At 34.4% G+C, this 24,541-nt stretch overlaps 1 protein-coding gene and 1 long non-coding RNA gene across 3 annotated transcripts in view; one reads left to right on the top strand and one right to left on the bottom strand.

Moving 5' to 3' along the window:
- The window catches only part of EPHA6 (EPH receptor A6), a 941,507-nt gene that overhangs the window by 234,326 nt on the left and 682,640 nt on the right, over nucleotides 1-24,541 (top strand). The window lies entirely within an intron of this gene.
- LOC117083626 lies at nucleotides 1,234-21,603 on the bottom strand. Of its 2 annotated transcripts, XR_004437144.1 has the most exons (5): nucleotides 21,513-21,603; nucleotides 16,703-16,799; nucleotides 7,902-7,963; nucleotides 3,076-3,152; nucleotides 1,234-1,331 (listed from the first exon to the last, which is right to left on the bottom strand). It is a non-coding gene; the product is annotated as an uncharacterized LOC117083626 (long non-coding RNA). The 2 variants fall into 2 exon arrangements; XR_004437143.1 differs by lacking the exon at nucleotides 7,902-7,963.

The raw sequence follows: 24,541 nt of genomic DNA, 5'->3' as shown, positions 1-24,541 counted from the left end.
CATCAGGAGAAATAGTTAATGCATGCTGGGCTTAGTACCTAGGTGGTGGGTTGACAGGTGCAGCAAATCACCAGGGCACACTTTTACCCATGAAACAAACTTTCACATTCTGTTCATGTACTCTGGAACTTAAATTAAAATACAATTTAAAAATATAAAAGAAAGGACAGTAGAAGGATAAAAAATAGTTAAATAATTAAAAAAAGAAAACCCTTCATCTTCTAGTATCTCTCCAGCATACACTTCTGATTGAGCTTAAAGTCATGTCAGCTGATAAGTAAAAAAAAAAAATTGAATGCCCAAGCTCAATTTTTACAAAACAAGCAATGAAGAATGATTTTGGAGTTCAGGGGCAATAAATTGGTAACTGGCACAATTGATTAAAAGATGCTTAGAGATACTACAGTTGGTGTAGGAGAGAAGCCAAGTTCAGATGGTTGTGAACACATAGAAGAGACAAAGGCTCAGGAAACTTCATAGTCCACATTCTGTGATGTATGAGAGAATCTTGGTTCTGAATCCCGCATCTTATAAAAATAGGTATCTACGTGCTAAATTTTTGCATACACTCAGACTGTAGAGCTAAAGCTAAGGAAGAAAACTTGTGGACTGAATTTGTCATGGAGTTAGCTCCGTTTTTCTTTAACTCTCAGTTCATATAGATTCCTTAATTTATTAGAACCATGTGTGACAATATGAATATCAAATTTTATTATTTGAGCTAAATAATATAAAGTGATCAATGATTACACATGTGCTCCTGCCAGATTTTCAGAGAGGCTCACCCTCACCCCAAAATCCTAGCAAGATTATATTCTTGCAAAATGCTCTGAAGAGCCAACTTCTCTTTCTTCCTAATATTTACTTCAGTTCATAATAACATATTAATGCACAATGTTTGATAAAGCCTGTATTCCTCACTAAACTGCAAGCTTCAAGAGATCAGAGACTATTTTTGTTCTCTGTAATTTTCTGAATGTCTGACTCAGTGCCTGACACATAGTAGTATGTCAATAATATTCATTTCGTGAATGAATAACTGAACAAATCACTTTAGGTTTTGTTGAGATGATCTTGATAACCCAGAAAAACATTTATTTTGTTATTAGTGCCGTTTAGAGGTAATGGCGTTACATTAATGTCCTTTAAGTCGGGAGTACTTCTGATACCAAGTGATACTGGTCAGTACTTTTCCTATTTATATGTGTTAATTACATATGAGGGTTCACTCCCCTTTTTCTCACAATTTCTGCCTCTGGAGAAAGCTCCTGCGCTGCACAGACCACATTTGCTTCATCATGACTGCTGCTTCAGGATTCTTCCTTCACTGACTGTTCTCAGAGAGCAAATAAATGGGAAGGAGAAAAGACTTGATTAAATTCTCAATTTTTTTCATGGTTGTTTACTACTCTAACCTATTTAAAATGTATATACTCATAATTTAGGTGAAGTATGTTTGGTTTTGAAAAATTTGCTGCCAATAGAAAATATATATCTGCTATGAAAATTAATACCTTAAGCTGTGACTGTCAAAATTCTTTGAACTAATGGGCCTTTAAAGAAAGTGCATTATTTAGAATCATTTAAAAGATGCAAACAATGCACGAGGAGATTCATAAAGCTATAAAATTATTCTAAGCCAGAACAGAATTTCCCTGATCTTTAAAGGGATTTAGCTATTAATTTTTAAATGCTGAACATAGTTGACATTTCAAATTGAATTGTTACTGAAGTAATCACATCGAATCTCTTGGTTAAATGTGCAAAGTAGAATCCATGAAATATGCATGTGACCAAATCAAGGCAAAGAGTCTTTCTTCAGAATACCTGATTTTTATTTAGATAAAATATTAGATGCCTTTTATCTTAAAATAAAACTATCTCTTAATAGGAAGATATACTTACTCCTCAAAGAAAACCTGTGTGTAGAACTCAAGGGGCTTGTGCAATGTTTATTCTATAATTCAACTCTGCATATCCGTTGTTTGTGAAAAAGTGAACTTAAAACTTGTAAGACTCTATTTCTGATGTCAAGATACTTAGACTCTGATAGTATTGGGAAAACACACTATTTCTAGGAAGTGTTACATATCACAAATATTTTCCAAGATCAAATTTCCCAAAGTGTGGTATTGATACCTCTGTTGTCACATTAAATGAATTTACGTCATACATGAGTAACATGTTATAATTTTAATTTATTTTTAATTTTGTATTGACTGTCTTCCATTGTGTTCAGATCATATGATACTATTTATTTTTAGTAACTGTATAAAGTTTAATTTTTAAAGAAATATTTGTAAAAGAAACTAGATTTTAAAAAAGTACTAGTAAATAATAATACATATGGCATGCAGATGCTCACAACTATAAAATGTTTAATCAATGATGATTGAGAAACAGTTTTAACAACTCTTTTTAATACAAGTTTACTAGCACTCCTTTTAATATTAATAATACCTTCATGTCAGCGATTTTAGAAGGTCATGATGGGTGTTCAATAAATATTAGTTGAATGAATAAATTAATGAATAATGTGTTTTTAGAGATTTATATTTCTAATAAAATCAAGGAGGGGGTACACTTAGTGCATTTAATTGTTAGTTAGATCTTGGTAATTTGTTTTGAAGTAAGAGTGTTTCTTCTACCATAGGCCTGATAGAACATTTGACAATGCCTGTTTTTCCAGGAACTTCTGTGCCTATTCTCCCAATAGGATCTTCTCAACAGAAACTACACAGAATATAATAAAACATTTACAAAGCAATAACAAAAGTAAAAATTTCTGTAATAAAAACTAGATATAGGGATTACACAATGTATTAATTAAAGGTACTTTTTATATATTTGAATATGAAAATGTCATTTATACTGTTGACTTCAGTTATTAAATAGGTCATATGTCCTGAGGTTTTAAGGTTTTAGGAAAGCTAGAGAAGAGAAAGATTTCATAAAATATTTCCAGGCAAGTCCTGCAGAAGACACAGCAGTGTTCCAAATGGGATGAGTTTCTGTTGATAAGACTCAAGAGAAGGAGAGGTTTATCTTATCAAAACAGATGTCAGTGGCCACTACCTTTTCCATTATTTTGCAACAAGCAGCCTCACTGGGGTCTTCTCAGCACAGTAAACACTCAGTCAGCTATTTAGGAACTGTGGAGATTTCAAGACAGAGATTATTTACAGGTATCTGTTTTCATTTTCTTTGTTTCTTTGTTTGTTTTAATGAAGCTAACTCAAAAGTCAAATTTTACATGCTTAAGCACTAAATGTTTCCTTGAGTATGCTCAAATGAGTTCTATAGCAGGGAGGACATATCCAGAGATAATTAAAAAGAAAACAATTATGATGATAAATCAAAATGATCTAACGGGAGACAGAATATAGAGGCAGACTCCTAGTTGAACAATTTAATAGGTCAAGAGGGAAGTCTATCTCTTTTTTTTTTAATCTGAGATCTCTCAGAATGGTATTTAATGTAATGTTGGTTCACCAGATAGAAGACTTTTTTCTTCTTCTTAGTATATCTTTTATATGTAAGCGTTTTCCCTTTGTCCTCAGTTTTTTAAGTGAATAATGGTAAATTTCCCAAGTGTTCATTATTTAGTTATTGTTGCCTGCCAGTGTCCATCTGCCTTAGGCAAAAATTTAAATTGCATACTTTATGTCATAAATTCACATCCTGTAATCTCTTGAATATTAAATTTGTTTAATATATGTTTACCATGCACTGGATAATACTGTGTTATATCAGGAGTACACAGGTGAACAAAAGACAATCTGTGTTCTGGGATCTTCACATTTAGGAGAGGGAAGCTAGTATTTTCAAACTTCTATATTTTAATTTTGAAATGACAGATATATAAAGATTGTACTTGAAGAATGAAAGCTAGACATTTGGATCTGATGCTGAAAAGAGACGTGTGAAGTAAGTAGGATCTAGGCGATTATTGAATAAATGATTAAGGCTGGAATTATCCAGGAAAATACATATATATCTCAAAGAGAAGCAATAGTGGGATCAAATAGGGAACCAAAGAGAGAATGGAAGATAACCCATGCCAAGTGACATAAGCAAACTCAGAGAAGATGGCATGTAGTAGCATTACAAGAGGAGCGACTTTCAATAAGCAGAGGGGTAAAGTAGAATGAGGGCCAAGAATAAGACATTGACAACTTGACCTGATTAAATTAACATTTGAGATAACCATTTCTGTAATAAAGGGAATGGGTTGTGGGAAGAAGGCAGGCTGATTACTGAAATGTGTCAAGAAGAGAGACATATGTAGCACTAGTTCAATAAAGACTCAGGGATAGGCCAGGCGCGGTGGCTCATTCCTGTAATCCCAACACTTTGGGAGGCCAAGACAGGTGAGGATCACTTGAGGCAAGGAGTTCGAGACCAGCCTAGCCAACATGACGAAACTCCATCTCTAAAAAAAATACAAAAAATAGCCGGGCATCATGGCACTTGCCTGTAATCCCAGTTACTCAGGCGACTGAGGCAGAAAATTGCTTGAACCTGGGAGGTGGAGGCTTCAGTGAGCCGAAATCGTGACACTGCACTCCAGCCTGGGTGACAGAGCGAGACTCCATCTCAAAAAAAAAAACGGGGGGGGGTGTCAGGGATAAAGAATTGTTTTGGTTTTTGGTTTGTTTAATGGTGGAAAATTTTTACTGAAGTATTTTTATATGAGCTGATAGGCAGAAGCCAATTGAAACAAGAAAGTGGAAAATTCTAAAAGTAAAGGACAGAACAAGGATCAGGGAGGGTTGAGACAGGATCCAGAGTACAAGCAGAGGTGTTTGGTATGAAAGGAAACTTGAGCGCCTTTCTCTGAGATAGGACTATGATAATGGAGGCTTATAGGAAGAAGCTAAAGGACTGAAATATAGCTGTAAGAAGAGAATAGTCAGCAAGCAATAGATGAATAATTGCCTTGTCCAGAGCACCTAGAACATGGATATATGAATTCCCACTGCTAATAGTTGCATATAAAAAGAAATACTTCTTGACTGAAAATAAGAGAGAATTTTGAAGAACATGTACACACACACACACACACACACACAAACACACACACGTTGCAATGGACTGAACGTTGTACTCCTACCCCACAATTCATATGTTGAAACCCTAACACCAGTGTGATAGGAAAGGAGGCCTTGCAAGGGAATTAGGTCATGCGGGTAGAACACTCATGACGGGACTAGTGTCCTTGTAAAACAGTAAGAGCCCCCACTCTCTTTCTAGCATGTGTGGACATAAGCAGAAATCTACAACCTGGAAAAGGACCCTCACCAGAACCTGATTACTGACACCCTGATTTCAGACTTCCAGCCTCCAGAAATGTGAGAAATAAATTTCTGTTGTTTATAAGCCACCCAGTACATGGTAATTTGTTACAGCAGCCCACACTGAGTAAGGCACACGTGCATATACACACGCACGCACATGCACGCACACATACACACACATTTATAGTTGACCCTTGAATGACACTGAGGTTAGGGGTACTGTTCCCTGCACAGTTGAAAATTCACATGTAACTTTTGACTCCCCCCAAATTTAGCTACTAATAGTCTACTCTTGACCAAAAGCCTTACCAATAATATAAACAGTCGATTAACACATATTTTGTATGATAAATGTATCATATGCTATATTCTTACAGTAAAGTAAGCTAGAGAAAAGACAGTGTTATTAAGAAAATCATAAGCAAACTAGATTTACTGTTCATTAAGCAGAAGTGGGTCAGCATAAAGTTCCTCATCCTCATTGTTCTCCCTTGATTAGGCTGAGAAGGAGGAAGAAGAGGAAGGGTTGGTTTTTCTGTCTCAGAGGTGACAGAGTTGGAAGGAAATCTGCACATAAGTAGGCCTGCACAGTTCAAACCTGTGTTGTTCAAGGGTCAACTGTATTCTTTACTGAAACCCTAAGGGTGTTGCATGTTGTTATTTAGGTAAGTCATTACAATTCAAAAATGTGAGGAGAAATTTACTTCTAGAAATTTTACAACCTTGCTTAGGAAAGTAGTTCTAACTCTTCATTAAGAAATAATTCCATTTAAAGATTCACCCAAACAACATCTGTATGGCAGTCTAATGAAGTAGCATGTAACAGCTGTAAACACAGTAAAGTGTTTCTGGCAAAACAAATATTTTGAATTAAATACAGTATCAAAAATGGTTTTTAATAAATATGCTTATAGTAGATGCTCATTCTTAGAGTTTGAACATTTAAAGCAGTTACTATTAGGCTATGCTTTATGGTTATTAAATATTATAATTCAACATGTGATTAACTAAAAGGGAAAATAGGAAAAATAAAGTGCATATTAAAAATACATTTTCTCTATATATTAATAGCAAAGGTGTGTTTACGGAGTGGGACTGGCTTCTGTTTCTCTGACATCCCTGGCTCTTTGAAGCTGTGTGGTCTTGCTCTTCTGTTTGCTTTTCCTGAGAAGCTCAGCCATCGATGTAGCATGACTGATTCTGTTGTCATTCTTATCTCAGAGCACACGTCAGGAAAACCTTCCTTGACTCTCTGATCTAAAAGAGCTTTTCTCCCATTCAACTACTCAGTTGCTCAATAGTATCTCTTGGTTTTCTTCAGAGCTTTTGTTATTAACCAAGATTATCTTTGTCATCCATTTGTGTTTTATTTGTTTATTATTTGTATTCCTAACCTATAATTCTGTAAGGGCAGGTACTGAGTGCCTGGAACATAGCCCTAAATAAATATTGCTTGATTAATGAATGACCAAAATAAAATAACATATGTATTCTGTATTTTATAGTTGGCAATTATAAAAATATTTGTTTAGTTGGCTAAATGAATAACATATGCAGATTTTCCCTACCGCAGGGAATTGGAGATGGGAGGCCATGAGGGCTACTAATAGCACTCACATTCTCTGAACCAGAGTAACTGAACCTTGACATGTTGATATACTGGTTTGTCCAAATCAGATATAAGACATATTAAAAGCAATGTAGTTCTCATTATGCTCAGTAGTGATTTTGAATTATGTAGTGTTCTTACCCTAATATTTTTCTTTTTACAATTTGTAAGTAACTTGTACACATTCATGGCAGTGTTTTGTGCATGCTAGGAGCATCTTGTCTATGTGCCAGTGTACAAAATATTTTGAGAGCTGGTGCTCAAAGGTTACCTTTGTTTGTAGGAAAGCAGGTGTTCTGGGTAGGCGGAATAACCAAAGCTATAATTTGTTGATGGAAGAGAAGATGATCAATGTGTCTTTATGTCCACAGTGCATTGTCAGTACCTGATATAGTGAATCTGATCTCAACATTTTCTATCAAATAATAGAATTAATTAATAAAGCAGATAAATGGTATTATTTAACTGGCCTAACAAGGCCCTATGTAATGTTTGCCATTTATTCATATAATTAACTTTGGTAGTATAGATTTTTATAGGGTGATTATGATGATTATTTTCCCCAAAGTATCCTATCAATAATTTAGGCATCTCCCACCAGAAAAATAAGACTAGATCCCTTGTTTGTCAGTAATTCCAAAAAAGTGAAGAGACTTTCTTAAGCCAATGTCATGGTTTTTCACAAGTTAGGCCATTCTTTGCAAACTTCACATATTTACCACTATTTCTTCTTCAGCTTACTATACTGTTCGCTCTTGCCGTTCTTTCATCTTATGATAAAAATAACGGAATTAACGGATGTTGTTTGTAGGATATGTTTTTTACTTCCAACACATAAAGATTACATGGGTTGACTTGTGTTTACCATAAAGATGTTGAAGTCCTAATTCTTTTTTAAAAACTTAATTTAATTTAATTTTGTGTGAGTCTATTTTCATGCTGCTGATAAAGACATACCAGAGACTGGGAAGAAAAAGAGGTTTAATTGGACTTACAGTTCCACATGTCTGGGGAGGCCTCAGAATCATGGCGGGAAGTGAAAGAAACTTCTTACATGCTGACGGCAAGAGAAAATGAGGAAGAAGCAAAAACAGAAAGCCCTGATAAGCCCAGCAGATCTTGTGAGAATTATTTACTATCAGGAGAATAGCATGAGAAGGACTGGCCCCCATGATTCAATTGCTTCTCCCTGGGTCCCTCCCACAACATGTGGGAGTTCTGGGAGGTACAATTCAGATTGAGATTTGGGTGGGGACACAGCCAAACCATATCAGATTATATTTTTATTTCTATAGGTTTTGAGGGTAACAGGGGGTGTTTGTTTATGTAAGTTCTTTAATGATGAGATTCTGGTGCACCATCACCCCAGCTCTGTACCTTGTACCCAATTTTAGTCTTTTATTCCTCACCCCTCCTGCATTTTTCAAGTCCCCAATGTCCATTGTCTCATTCTTATGCCTTTATACCTTCATAGCTTAGTTCCCACTTATGAGTAAGAATATATGATGTTTGGTTTTCCATTCCTGAGTTACTTCACTTAAAATAATGGTCTCCAAATCCTTAAAGAACTAAAGGTAGAACTACCATTTGATTCAGCAATTCCACTACTGGCTCTCTACCCAGAGGAAATTAAGTCATTTTACAAAAAAGATACTTGTGCATGCATGTTTGTAGCAGCACAATTTGCCATTGCAAAAAATATGGAACCAGCTCAAATGCCCATCAATAGATAAGTGGATAAAGAAATATATATGGGATAGCATTCTTTCCATAAAAAGGAATGAAATAATGGCATTTGAAGTCCTCATTTTTTTTGTACCTATGAATGTGAACTTATTTAGAAATAGGGTCTTTGATGATGATGAGGTTAAGATGAGGTTCCTAAGGTGGACCCCAATCCAGTATGACTGGTGTCCTTATGAAAGAGGAAAAGTTGGACATAGACACAGATGCATTTTACAGGGAAGATAATGTGAAGACACATGAAGAACATCATCTATAACTAAGAAACTAGGAGGGAGGCACAGAACAGATTCTGTATCATAGCGCTTAGAAGGCACCAACCCTACCTACATCTTGATATTGGACTTCTAATTTCCAACTGTAAACTACTTAAACAAATTCATTGACTTGCAGTGGATGATGGTCTATATGGGAGCCCTACAAAACTAATACAGGGAAAAAACTAACTGAGAATCATGAGTTAGATAGTAATAACTGATTTGAGCCATTTAAACATGTCCAGTTGGTATTAGGGCTTCAAATAGAAAAGGATCTTCATTAATGATTAATTTGCAAATCACTTATTTTTATGTAAATCACTATAGGCAAAGTTGAAAAGAATTTCGGGAAATATAATTCACCCATTACCATAGGTTAACTTTTTGCCTGCATGTTGACTGTTGTCAGTTCCTTCTTAATCTAACCTTAGATTTTCCCATTGGGATGGTACCAGTCAGCACTTACATTAAATATGAGTTTTTCTAAGTTTCAGGAGCTTACTGAGAGGTGTGTTTGCTCACAGCATGTGGGTCTTCCACTCCAGGCCTCAGATTAACTTTGACATAACAAGTTCTGTAGCTGCTTGCAGCACAGCAGAGTGCCCTCTTCTATTTACCCTTTCTTCCGTTATCCTTTTTATGGCGAGAGACTGCTTTCCCCTTTACCTGTGGCACAGTACACCACATGTGACTTAGATTTACAGTCCAAGTAAGAAATTATAGATGTGTGATGTGTACATATGCCTTATGAGATTTTTAAAAATCAATCAGGACAAGGAGTCCATGGTATCCAAATTGTGCATCTTTCATCAAACCCATTCCTTCATGCCACTCCTTGTTTCTTTCTGATCAATGCCATGTGAAATGGAAAGGATTTTCTTATTAAGCAATGTCATAACCTTCTTCCTAATTTTTATATAATCTGAATAAATATAATCTAAAGCAAGTGAGCCAAGAGAGACAGTATCCACTTCTTATTTCTAAAAAGAAAATTCAGAGATTTTATCACATCATGGATTTTGCTTTAACTGCATTTACACAGCTTGTGTTAGAATGATATTACTTAGACTGCACAGGAAAAGCTAAATCTAAGAATTTATGTTAATACTGTGGCAATCAGTTAAATTATTTGGAACTAAATTTGTTAAAACATTAATAACATACTCTTTTTATAAAACAAGATTCAAACAATTCAACAGGATATATTTTTTAAAAGTTTCTCTTCAATCTTCATATGACCGTAAAGCATATGATAAAAATTGCTAAGATTTTTTTCATTATTTTTTTGCGGAATAATCTATGCACTTATAATTATATACAGTATATTAAAGATTATTTCTATTTATACCTCATTTATATTAAGTGTATTAGTCTCTCCTTTGTTAAAACTGTAAATTATTGTTTTAAAACAAAACGTATGTATGCTAGCTTCAACAGGGAAAATCACTATCTACCTATTGGGATAATTTACATTTATCTGAATCCTAGAAAAGTTGTATATTTTTACACGTTTATTGGCCATCTATTTTTTTAAATTTTATGAATTGCCTATTTATACCCTTTATTCATTTGCCTACTACTGATTATATATGCTATTTCTATGCAAATTGAAGCATACTAAAAATGTATACATTTTAAAGTTGGATGCCCTTTCATATAGTTACGTATGCCATGTTGCATTTATGGGTGTGCTATCAGTTATTTTGCCAGCCCCTCTCTTGATGTTCTCGATGGGCATTTAAATTGTTTCCTTTCTTAGTCTATTGCAAATAGAATATCAACATACTTGCATTGACATTGACATATTTGTGTCCATATTTGAGTATATATATAGAATATTAATACAATTAAAATTAGTATGTCAATGAACACACATATTGTAGATTTTTGATGCATATTTTTAATTTACTCTTCAAAATTTGATGGCAGTTTACACTTGTACCAGCAGTGTAGAAGAGTTTTTCTTTTCCCATACCTTAAGCAACACTCAGGGAGTATTAAATATTTTATTCTTGGATAATCTGTTAATTTTTAAATGGTGGTTTAATTAGCAATGTTTTAATTTTTTAAGTACGAGTAAGGTTGATCTTGAGATTTATTTTTTCTGTTGTTACTTTTAATGCAACAAAGATTCTCAAACTCCTCATTTGAAAAATGAATCCAATAGAAACAACAGGTTGATTTTAATTTTATACATAAAAGCAAAACAAAATTCCAAGGATTTTTTTTGTTCTGACACCATTAAGAAACACAGATAAATATTATTGCTAAGTCAACAAATAATGGAAACAATAAAGCAGAGTTGCAAACTTTTAGAAATTATTCTTTTCACAACTCTCATCATTGTTCTCTGAAGTCTGGATATCTAAAAACAGTTACTCATATCAAATGAAACTTCCAGTTACCTTTTAGTAAATGGAAACAGAACAGAACTGTGCTTTCTCCTACATGTCTCCATGATGGACTAGAGAGTAAAATTGATAACTTTGGAAAAGTTCTCAATGGTACCATGTTATCAGAACTAGTTTTATGATGTAGAATAATGTCTGCTTTTCTACCATTGTAGGGAGAAAAATGGATTTTCTGGTACTTACTTTACCAGCAATTAGGACTACTTGCAGCTTCATGAAAAACAATGGAATTTTATTAGTTAGTAGAGAAAAAAAAGGGGGTGAAAGAAATTCTGAGAGGCTTAAGTTACGCAGTGTAGAAAAGAGATGAGCAAAGGTGAATTTTAAGACATGGAAAATGACATATAGAATGTTTCATGTCTAGATTGTTTTTGTCAATTTGAATTTTTTACTCATTCAAAAAATAAAGATAATGTTCATATCAATTAATGTATTAGGAAAAGTGGGTAATTAGATGTCACATGTTCCAGAATTTTTTCCAATTTTGTGTTTAAACTTTGACTTTTGTCCAATTTTTACTTCTGATATAATTTGTTTTGCTATGGGGCTTCTAGGTGTTGTGCCATACTTTTATAGGCAATAATGATATGTTTAGCTTCTAGAAACTCTAAAGCATTGTAACTTAAATTCTTCTATTTCAGAGTAAATACTAAAGATTTTTCAGCTTGATATGTATCATTATGAGAAACATAGTTTACGTGACACCATATATAGAGGATACATGTATAATGGAAACATAGTGGGTATTTCTCCCCTTTTTATTACAACAAGATTATCTCATTTCATTGTGCTCGCTTAATTTTGCTGCTCCGATACTGCAATTATTTTTTTGTTTGTTTGTTTTTTACAAATTGAAGGTTGTGGCAATCTTGCATGGAGCCAGTGCATTGGCTCGATTTTTCAATAGAATGTGTTACTTGGTGTAATTCTTGCAGTGTTTAAAAAAATTATTATTATTATATCTGTTAGGTGATCTATGATCAGTGATCTTTGAAATTATATTGTAATTGTTTGGGGTGCTATGAACCATGTTCTTAAAAGATGGTGAACTTATTCCATAACTGTTGTGTGTATTCTGACTACTATCTGGCTGTTCACCTTTCTCTCTCCCTCTCTTTGGGCTGCCTATTCCCTGAGACACAACACTATTGAAATTAGGCCAATTAATTACCCTACATTGGCCTTTAAGTGTTCAGGTGAAAGGAAGAGTGTCACATCTCTAACTTTAAATCAAAAGCTATAAATGATTAGGCTTAATGAGGAAGGCATGTCAAAAGCCAAAATAGGCTCAAAGCTAGTCTTGTGCCAGATAGCCAAAATTGTGAGTGCAGAGGTAAAGTTCTTATAGAAAATTAAAAGTGCTACTCCATTAAACACACAAAGGATAAGGAAGCAAAACAGCCTTGTTGCCGAGATGGAGACAGTTTTAATGGTCTGGATAAAAGATCAGACCAGCCACAACATTCCATTAAACCAAAACCTAATTCACAGAAAGACCCTAATTCTCTTCAATTCTGTGAAGGCTGAGAGAGGTAAGGAAGTGACAGAAGAAAAGTTGGAAGCTAACAGAGATTGGTTGATGAATTTTAAGGATGAAAGCCATGTTATAACATAATAATGCAAGGTGAAGCAGCAAGTGCTGATGTAGAAGCTGCAGCAAGTTATCCAGAAGATCTAGCTAATACGATGGATGAAGGTGGCTACACTAACAACGTATTTTAATTTTAGACAAAACAGCATTGTATTGGAAGATGATGCACTCTAGAAATTTTACAGCTAGAGAAAAGTCAATGCCTGATTTTGAAGTTTCAAAGGACAGACTGATTCTGCTGTTAGGGGCTAATGCAGCTTGTAATGTTAAGTGGGAGTCAATGCTCATTTATTATTCCAAAAATTCTAGGACCCTTAAGAATTGTGGTAAATCTACTCTGCCTGTGCTCTGTAAATGGAACAACAAAGCCTTGGTGGCAGCACATCTATTTATATAGCATGGTTTACCAAACATTGTGGAGAGCTACTGCCCAGAAAAAATGAGTCCTCTTAAAATGCTACTGCTCATTGACAACGTAACTAGTCACCCAAGAGTTCTGATGAAGATGTACAAGATGAATGTTGTTTTCATGTCTGCTGAATACAACATCTGTTCTATAGCCCATAGATCAAGGAGGGATTTCAACTTTTAATCTTATCATTTAAGAATACATTTTTTGCAAGGCTATTACTGCCCTGGATAGTGATTCTTCTGATGAATCTGGCAAAATAAGTTGAAAACCTTCTGGAAAAAGCTCACCATTTTACATGACATTAGGAACATTTGTGATTTATGGAAGGTCAAAATATCAACATTAACAGGAGTTGTAAGAAGTTGATTCCAACCCTCTTGGATGAGTTTGTGGGGTTCAAGACTTCAGTGGAGAAAGTAACTGCAGATGTTGTGGAAATAGCAAGAGAACTACAATTAAAGTAGAGCTTTAAAGTATAACTGAACAGATGCAATCTTTTTTTTAATCCTTTAAGTTCTAGGGTACATGTGCACAACGTGCAGGCTCATTACAAAGGTATACATGTGCCATGCTGGCCCGCTGTACCCATCAACCCGTCATTTACATTAGATATTTCTCCTAATGGTATCACTGCCCCCGCCCCCTCCACCCCCCAACAGGCCCTGGTGTGTAATGTTCCCTATCATTTGTCTGAGTGTTTTCATTGTTCATTTCCCACCTACAAGTGAGAACGTGTGCTGTTTGGTTTTCTGTCCTTGTGATAGTTTGCTCAGAATGATGGTTTCCAGCTTCATCCAGGTCCCCGCAAAGGACATGAATTCATCCCTTTTTTTGCCTGCATAGTATTCCATGGTATATATGTGCCACAGTTTCTTAATCTAGTCTGTCACTGATGGACATTTGGGTTGGTTCCAATTCTTTGCTATTGTGAATAGTGCCACAATGAACATATATGTGCATGTTTCTTTATAGTAGCATGATTTATAATCCTTTAGGTATATACCTAGTAATGGGATCGCTGGGTCAAATGGTATTCCTAGCTCTAGATCCTTGAAGAATCGCCACACTGTCTTCCACAATGGTTGAACTACTTTACACTCCAACAGTGTAATAGCGTTCCTATTTCTCCACATCCTCTCCAGCATGTGTTGTTTCCTGACTTTTTAATGATCGTTATTCTAACTGGTGTGAGATGGTATCTCATTGTGGTTTTGATTTGCATTTCTCTGATGGCCAGTGATGATGAGCATTTTTCCACCTGTCTGTTGGCTGCATAAATGTCTTCCTTTGAGAAGTGTCTGTTAATATCCTCTGTATACTTTTTGATAGGGTTGTTTTTTTTCTTATAAATTTTTTAAGTTCTTTGTAGATTCTGGATATTAGTCCTTTGTCAGATGGGTAGATTGCAAACATGTTCTCCCATTCTATAGGTTGCCTGTTCACTCTGATGTTAGTTTCTTTTACTGTGCAGAAGGTCTTTAGTTTAATTAGATCCTATTTGTCAATTTTGGCTTTTGTTGCCATTGCTTTTGGTGTTTTAGACATGAAGTCCTTGCCCATGCCTATGTCCTGAATGTTATTTCCTAGCTTTTCTTCTCAGGTTTTTATGGTTTTAGGTCTAACATTTAAGTCTTTAATCCATCTTGAATTAATTTTTGTATAAGGTGTAAGGAAGGGAACCAGTTTCGGCTTTCTACATATGGCTAGCCAATTTTTCCAGCACCATTTATTAAATAGGGAATCATTTCCCCATTTCTTGTTTTTGTCAGGTTTCTCAAAGATCAGATGGTTGTAGATGTGTGGTGTTATTTCTGAGGCCTCTGTTCTTTTGCATTGGTCTATATCTCGAACAGATGCAATCTTATGATAAAACTTGTATGGATGAGGAGTTCTTATGGATGAGCAAGGAAAATGGTTTCTTGAGATGGAATCTACTGGTGAGGATGCTGTGATCATTGTTGAAATTACAACAAGGAATTTAGAATGTTGCATCAACTTAGTTGATACAGCAGCAGCCATTGTGAAGACAGTGTGGCGATTCCTCAAAGACATAAAGACAGGAACACCATTGGAACCAGCAGTCCCATTACTGGGTATATACCCAAAGGAATAGAAATCATTCTGTTACAAAGACACATGCATGCATATGTTCATTGCAGCACTATTCACAATAACAAAGACAAGGAATCAACCTAAATTCCCATCAGTGATAGACTGCATAAAGACAATGTGATAGATATACACCATGGGATACTGTACAGCCATAAAAAAGCCATAAAAAAGAATGAGATCATTTGTTTTGCAGGGACATGGATGAAGTGGGAGAACATTATCCTTAGCAAATTAACACAGGAATGGAAAACCAAATGCCACATGTTCTCTCTTAAAAGTGGGAACTAAATGATGAGAACACACGGACACTTTGAGGGGAACAAAGCACACTGGGGCCTTTAAGAAGGTGGAGGGTGGGAGGAGGAAGAGGACCAGGAAAAACAACTAATCGATACTAGCCTTAATACCTGGGTGATGAAGTACCTATACAACAGACCCCTATGACACAAGTTTACCTGTTTAACAATCCTGCACATGTACCCCTGAATTTAAATTAAAATTTTCTCTTTTTTTTAAATCAGCCACAGGGCTTGAGAGGGTTGATTCCAGTTTTGGAAAAAGTTATACTGTGGGTAAAATGTTGTCGAATAACATTGCATGCTACAAAGAAATTTTTCATGAAAGGAAAAGTCCATTGATGCAGCAAACTTTATTGTCTTATTTTAAGAAATTGCCACAGCCACCCCAGCCTTCATCAGCTACCATGCTGATCTGTCAGCAACCATCAACATTGAGGCAAGACTCTCCATCATCAAAAAAATTATGACTTGCTGAAGGCTCACATTATTTTTTTTTTTTGCAATACTTTAAAATTAAGGTGTGTACATTGTTTTCAATATGATGCTATTGCACATTTAATAGAATGTACTACAGTGTAAACACAATGTTAATACGCACTTGGAAACCAAAGAGTCTGTGTAACTTGCTTTATTGTGAAATGCACTTTATTGGGGTGGTTTGTCACTGAACCCACAATATCTCCATGGTATGCCTGTAATTTACCAATGCTTCTTATATACTACATTTTAAAAGATAACAATATTCCAATGAATATCTGTATTAGCACTGCACTTACTGAAATAATGTAACCTTCCCAGACTTGGTTATAAAATGGATTGTAAAATACTATGGTACTGGAAATAACTTTCAAATCAAGCTGCAACAGCTCAGTTTGGAAGTGTGGGGGAGGGAGTTAATGGCAGGATATGGCAACCATTTCATATATTGGTTTTTTTCTTTGTAATGAAACTATTTTCCAAACAAAACTTACCTCAGAAATAAGTAGTTTTTCTCATCAAAAGCTGGAGAACTCTCCAAAACTGCTTATATCACATAATTAGCATTTTCTCTATTTGCGCAGGAGGCATCTGGAAGAGAATATTCAAAGAGTATATAATGAACCTAAACTCAGGAATGTATAAAAATGTGTAACACTTATAAGAACAGAAATTGCTGTATATGAAGAAATATAGTTGATGACTTCACAAATTAAACTACAAAAAAAGCAGCTTACAGTGAGAAATGAATATTCTCACAAACTGTCAGTTTAAGAACACAGTGCTTATACATAAAGTATGCATGTTTATGACACATAAGATGTTTCACATGTATGTTGTTTTTGCTTGTTTGAATTTCTTGTTCATTTAAAAATAAAGATAGCGTACATATTGATATGAATGTTAGCAAAACTGAGTAATTATACATCACGTTTCATTTTTTGGGGATTATATAGCTTGATTTGAGCATTTGAGACCAAGCACATAGGCATATGCTTATATACTTTAATAGTTGTATATACACCATAAGGCGAGGAACAGACTTTAAAAAGTAATGACTCACTCTTTTATGAAAGCTAGAAGTGCTTTTGTATAGTTTTGCACCTACTGATTATATTAAATGTGGAGGTGACGTGCTATAGTTTTCTTTAGTTTTGTATTCCTCAACATAATGCCATATTCAAGTATGGAAAGAAAAACATTTTTGTCAAATTGGCACTAAAAAGATGTAAGAAGCAGAATGCAGAATATTCTTGGTCTCAGGAGTTTAAACAGATAAGAACGCAGAATTAATGGGTCTATTGAAATTAGGCAGGAACTGATGAAAATTTTAAAATATCTTCCAAAATGTTAGGAAAAATTATAAATAAATTTTAACATTACAGATGAAGGCTTAAAGATTTTAACATGTAAAAGGATTTTATAAATTATTTTAAAATGCTACTCTCTCAATAGAAAATCAGTCAAAGGACAAAAACAACAGTTCAAACAAACATTTGTTAAAAACTACAGAAAGCTACTGTGCACCATGAAAGTGTTCAAAATCAAATATAATTTAATGCTCAAAGACATGGCTGTTTATTAAAGTAATACATCCTTTACAAATGATTATGTGTACTTTTTCTCTCCAGGTTAGATTGAAATTGACACACTTATACATTCCTGGTGTAAGTATACATTGAAGTAATCATTTCAGGACAGAATTAGCCAGCATACTAGTAGGCTTTCAATGTCAATACAGTTTAACCAGGTGACTCCATTTCTGTTCTAAGCATATATGCGCACATAAAAATTAGAACTTGCATTTACTATAGTATTATTTAAAAATAAAAATAATCTAGATGTCCAAATATGAGATTATCAACATTATGATATACCATAACGATAATACAATTTTCATGCATCAGTTAAAATAATATTTTACAAATAATGTTTTAAAAATAATGTTAGAAAATATTGGTTACATTTTGTTGAAATAAAATTTGGGGAACAAAATTTATATACCAACTTAAATTTTTTTTAACTTGCTTAAAAATTTTGAAAGAAAATTTATCCAAATATTATGTGTTAATCTTTGTAAATTGAGAAGCTTTTTTTGCAATTATAAAATGAGCATATATCATTTTTAAAATTGTCTTTGTTTATTAATTAAGTTTTGATTAAAAGTAAAAATTATATATGTTTGTCATGTATAACTTTTTGTGAAATATGTATACATTGTAGAATGGCTACATTGAGCTAATTAGCATATGCATCACCTCACATTTATCATTTTTGCAGTAAGAACACTTAAAATCGCTTTTGCAGTTGTGATTTACTTCACATTTTGTACTTTATTTGCAGTTTTCAAACATGAGTGTGTTTTACCTTTAATGTTGGAAAAATATAAAAGACTATTAAAAAATTGTTTATGAATCAGATATAGGATTCACTTATGAAGAAAGCAGAAAAATGTGCTAAACAGCCTGTTATTTCATTTTATTTTTATTTTATATAAAATCAGAAATGTATAAACATATGTTCACTTGATAATTTTTCATAAATATTTTAAATTACCCTTTATCTTTTAAAAAATTGTTTAGCATGTCAGTGTCAGCTATGCTCAATTTTTCCCCAGCTTTTATTCATCCATATTCTGTGTTCTTTGGATTTTGCCCATACATACACTCCCTTTAAAGCTTTCATTTAAAAAACTTTTAATCAATTCGAGGGCAGTTTATTTGTTGACTTTCACATTAGTATAAAATTATACTATTTATGCTATTAATTTTATTTAGGATCTGCCAATCACTTAGAAGAATCAGTGATATGCATGTAACACCTGTAAAGTAAAAATACCCATGAATATTGAGTCCTTTCTCTGACCTGTGGCATAATCAGTACTGCGTGTTTCTTTTTGCTTTTTATTTGATGAAACTGCCAGTAAATACGATTAAATATATTCAGTATTGACCAACATTTTTCTTACTTTTTAGAATGTAAGCATTAAAGTTTACTATAATCATTTTGAAAGCAGTCTGACTAAATTTATAGTCTCACTTTTTTTTTTTTTCTCATGCTACAGATATTTCAATTAGAAAATGCTTTGGCTTTATGATATATAATAAAATATCTTTGAGTTCCTAAATTTGTCCATTCTAACTTAATATTATATCTGTAACTCAGATCTACCACATGAGAGCAAATTATGTAACCCCAACTAATTTGCCATAAGAATTAACAATTGGGCTTAATCTCCTTCAACTTATTTTAACAAGTGTCTTTTGTTAAGACAGATGCTGCCTCAAGTTCACTTTCCTTGCCCCTGCCATCAATCTTTGTGAGACATGTTTCTACTTCCACTTCTCTGTCTCTGCCCGGCATTTCTAATGAATATCTTCATCATAAGTATTTAGTGTGACAGTGATCTCATGGTTGATTCCAATATCCCTGTTTGTTTTAGGATTAAGACTACTTACTATTAATAATGAAAGATTATTGACCGCTCGTTCGCTTTGACGCTCTTTGGTGTTTGCTTTCTGGACAGTCCTCTCTTTTTTATGTCACATACTCATTGTGCTCATTGTCACCACCACTTCTACAAAACCTCGTACATGTGGCAGACCAAGACTGATCCTGAGCTTCTTAACTTTCTACTTCCACCTACCTTTCTCTATAGCGTTTTTATCAAACTATATTGAGAAATGATTCCCAGGTATTTTTTCTACTCCGAATCTTGTTTCTTCTACCCAAATCTGTACTTCTTGTATTCAGTAGTACCCACAAATGAATGTTTACCACTACTTCAAATCTATCTTAAAATATAGATTTCCAGCATTTTCACTTTCAGAAGTTTATTCAACACACAGATTGTACAAATTTGCAAACATATATACACAAAGATAATCACTGGATCATTATTTTTAATAAGTAATGAAAAAATCTGAAAGTTCATTAATGGAAAAATGGGTAAATGAGGTTATTGTATATACATACATGAAATTCTATTCATTAGGAAAAATGACAAGGTAAATCTGAGCTGGAAAGATGTCCATGATATGAGGCAAAATGAAAAAAATAGGTAACATAACAAACAGTACAGTGAGTAGCAGATGCATGTCAAACTCTTAAAATGCTGCTTCAAAGGTTTGGATAGGGGTGGTAAATTTATTTCTTAAAATGTTTGTGTGTGTGTGTGTGTGTGTGTATGGAGATATATATACACATACAAACAATATCCTCATGGAAGCACTTTTATCCTACTTTTCATCCATTGCAAAATTTCACAGAAATCTTGGTTATTTTTATGTACAAATTATCACTTGCTAAATTTATATGTGTCATGCACAACAAAAGTTTAAGCCAAATATCCTTGACTTTGTCCAGCCAATCATATAGCCCTTGTAACACACACCCATATACACACACAAACGCACACACACAAATACCCATACCTCTACTACCTTGGAATAACACAGACTCCTCTCTATAACTTTGCTTTAATATCATACTAGAAATGCTGTTCTATAGAGTACTTTGTGTTTTGCACACTGCTCAAATTTCTTTCTCACTGGGCCAAATGCAACAACAGGCAACACTTTAACTTTATCCAGACAGTACCAATCATTGTTTCAGGATACAAAATCAGTGTACAAAAATCAGTGACATTTATTTGCACCAATAACATTCAAACTGAGAGCCAAATCAAGAACACAATCCTATTTACAATAGCCACAAAAAGAGTAAAATATCTAGAAATACAACTAACTGAGGAGGTGAAGGATTTCTACCAAGATAGTTACTAAACACTGCTGAAAGATATCAGAGATGACACAAACAAATAGGAAAACATCCCAGGCTCATGGATTGGAAGACTCAATATCTTTAAAGTGGCCGTACTGCCCAAAGGCTACAATAACCGAAACAGCATGGTACTGGTACAAAAACATTCTTATTTTAAAAATTTAGTTATCTAAACATTCCCAAAACTACTTGTGAGTCAAGAATAATATTTTAAAAGGTCTTAGAATTTCTTAGCAAAATATTTATCACATAGTTTGACTAATTACACAGAAATACTTTCAGTACTTCAATATTATCTGAATAGTTGAAGTTTACCATTAAAATATTTTGATATCACAAGACACGATTGCTTCAAAATATTCTACTTTGAAATTACATCAGATAACAATGTATAACTGGATACTTTGCTTAGCATAATATCATCAGTTAAATAAAAATGTTATAAGGAAATTTTTATTTGTTTTATCAGAAGGTACCTTATACAAGTTAGATGCACAGTCATAATGCAAAACTTAATTCTACCTTTAAACATCATTTCATGAACTCAATGTTAGGAAATATATGTCCTCTTCTTGCCAGCTCTAACTTTTTCTCTCAGAAAATTATGGCTTGAGTGAAGAGGTTGAAGAATTCTAACAACACTGAGTCATAATATCAAACTTGAAGTAACAATGCTGTAATAAACATAAAGTGACAGCACATGGCCAACATACCCATGCACAAGGATTATCCTATGTAATGGCTGGATGTGACCTTAAACAAGGGCCGGGCGCGGTGGCTCAAGCCTGTAATCCCAGCACTTTGGGAGGCCGAGACGGGCGGATCACGAGGTCAGGAGATCGAGACCCTCCTGGCTAATACAGTGAAACCCCGTCTCTACTAAAAAAATATAAAAAATTAGCCGGGCGAGATGGCGGGCGCCTGTAGTCCCAGCTACTCGGGAGGCTGAGGCAGGAGAATGGCGTAAACCCGGGAGGCGGAGCTTGCAGTGAGCTGAGATCCGGCCATTGCACTCCAGCCTGGGCGACAGAGCGAGACTCCGCCTCAAAAAAAAAAAAAAAAACAAGTTACTTTGGGGATACTGGAGAATATCCACTGTTCTGTCATATATGCTTTAGATATCACAGTAGTTTAATATATCCTAATATAGTACATTTCACAGATCCACCTTTAACTTATAGACCTTAAACATTTGATACAAAAGAATTTACTACAAGTACTCAGATAAAATAGAGTAATAGTATGAGGTAAATGTTGCTTCATAATTCGGTTTGTTGTTGTTTCATATACACTGTACTACTTATTTTAAGACTGAGAAATGAAATTGAGCTTTGGTTGGATTTTTGTTTTTACTTGTTAAACTACCTTTCATCTCTTTTCAGTTACTACCTGAGTATATTTTTCTAATGTCAGTAAAATAAAGAAGTTCTTTCTTAGAAATTGATGAGATAAAATGGAAAATTCAGATTTGTGTGTCTACATATATATATACTGAGATGGAATCTCTTGTCGCCCAGGCTGGAGTGCAGTGGTAGTTGGGATTACCCACCCCAGTTGCTGTACCCAGCTCCTTTTTGTATTTTTAGTAGAGATGGGGTTTCACCATGTTGGCCAGGCTGGTCTGGAACTCCTGACCTCAGGATGTCCCTATAAATTAATATTATTTTGATCTTTTCTGCAAATTATAGGATTAATGCAATATCATTCATGTAACAGCTGTCAAAGTCTTGAGCTATAATATTGTCCTCTTGCTGAAATTTAAAACTTTTGGGTCTAACAAAGACCTCATCTCCTTCAGTATTTACATTTCATTATAGGTTAGATATGTACTGAGCAAGCAGTCCTCAAATTATAGTTTGCCTTTATTGGACTTACTAAAAACTAATTTTAAAATTCATTAATTTTATGAATTGTGGAATTTTAAAACAGAAATATTACATATATTTCACATAACAAGTTTTTAATAAAGTTTTACAATATTAAAATTATTATTTTTCCACTTTGCAGTAATAAACTTAGAAAATGGAAAGGACATAAGTTACATGGTTTTCAAGGAAGTATAAATATAAATATGCTCATAAGCACATATACATACCTATATGCATACATGTTAAAAGTAATTTTTAACGTTCATTTTATTATTTAACATTTTGCACATCCTAAATGTTAAAATAGATATTTACATAACATTTATTGAATAAATTTATACCATGGGGAAAAAAATCAAAAGATTTTGTACATGGGGAATTTATTATTCAGATGAAGATATCAGAAATATCAAGTTACATATCTAAAGAGTGTACTAATCTATAATTTATAGATTTTTTAAAGTTTCAAATTTTCCCATTATTGAATTGCATATTATTAAAATTATTTTGAGTAATTAATAATATGCAATTATCAGTGAAGGAATAAGATTCATTACTTTTAGTATCCCTGCAAAGCATGTTGAATATTGTCAGATGGAAAAACACATAAGTTTTGTTTTCCTGTGGTCATATCACGAGGCAGCCTTGCCTTCAGTCTGGACACTACTCCTGCCAGACAGAAGTTAAACTGCTTTTGTTCAAGAAAGCTAGCCCATGGGAAGGAAAAGACACGGATGGCCTAGAAGAGCAAGGATTGTGCTGCCCTCGGTGAAGTGGGTTCTTGGAATTTATAGACAGCTGTGGAGAAGCTTCTGTGCACGGAGCCTCCTCTGTTCTCCCAGACTGCAAGAGTCACTAGAGGACCTTAATGGGGTGTTGTGTCTAGACTTCTGATGGGGGTGTGCATCTGAAGACTGAACCTCAAGTTCAGTACTTTTGGAAGAGCAGCAAGGGTCCTATTGGCTAGATTTAGCATGGGAGAGTGGACATGATGATCAAACCAAAAAGACATGACTGATGAGAACCTTCCTTGAACTGAAAGCTGATTTCTTTTTCCCAAGATTTCTGTAGTGCATAAGAAGCCAGAGAGCCGAGATCGCGCCACTGCACTCCAGCCTGGGCGACACAGCGAGACTCCGTCTCAAAAAAAAAAAAGAAGCCAGAGGCACTTTTTGCCCTTAACAAAAGGGAAAGGGCCACTAGCTAGGCAGGTGGGTGTTCAGAACCCTATGAAACTGATTTAGAAAATGGAAAATACAAAAGGTGCACGTTATTTTTCACCTGAGTAATGTAGAACAAATTTCTACTCATTGAAAGGACCTTGTTAAGTGGAATGTGTTAACAGCTTCCTCAGTGAGAATGTCTTCTGAAATGACAGTAGTGGGTTACCACTTTCCTCTGTCCATTCCTGAGACCACAGAGGAGATCTCACTGGCAGAATATCAGGGACTCTGCTAATGAAGCCTCCTTAGTGTTCAATGTGATCATTACAACACAGTTCTCATTTCTTCAGTACTGATCAGTCCAAAGCAATTTAAAAATAATTGTACCTTCATTTCACATTAAAACATTTTTGGCCGGTCACGGTAGCTCATGCCTGCAATCCCAGCACTTTGGGAGGCCGAGGCGGGCAGATCACAAGGTCAGGAGATTTAGACCATCCTGGCCAACATGGTGAAACCC

The sequence above is a fragment of the Trachypithecus francoisi genome, unplaced genomic scaffold (genome assembly GCF_009764315.1).
Source record: "Trachypithecus francoisi isolate TF-2019V2 unplaced genomic scaffold, Tfra_2.0 Lachesis_group0, whole genome shotgun sequence".
In the NCBI taxonomy this organism is placed as follows: domain Eukaryota; kingdom Metazoa; phylum Chordata; class Mammalia; order Primates; family Cercopithecidae; genus Trachypithecus; species Trachypithecus francoisi.
This window is presented reverse-complemented; position numbering and strand designations above follow the sequence as displayed.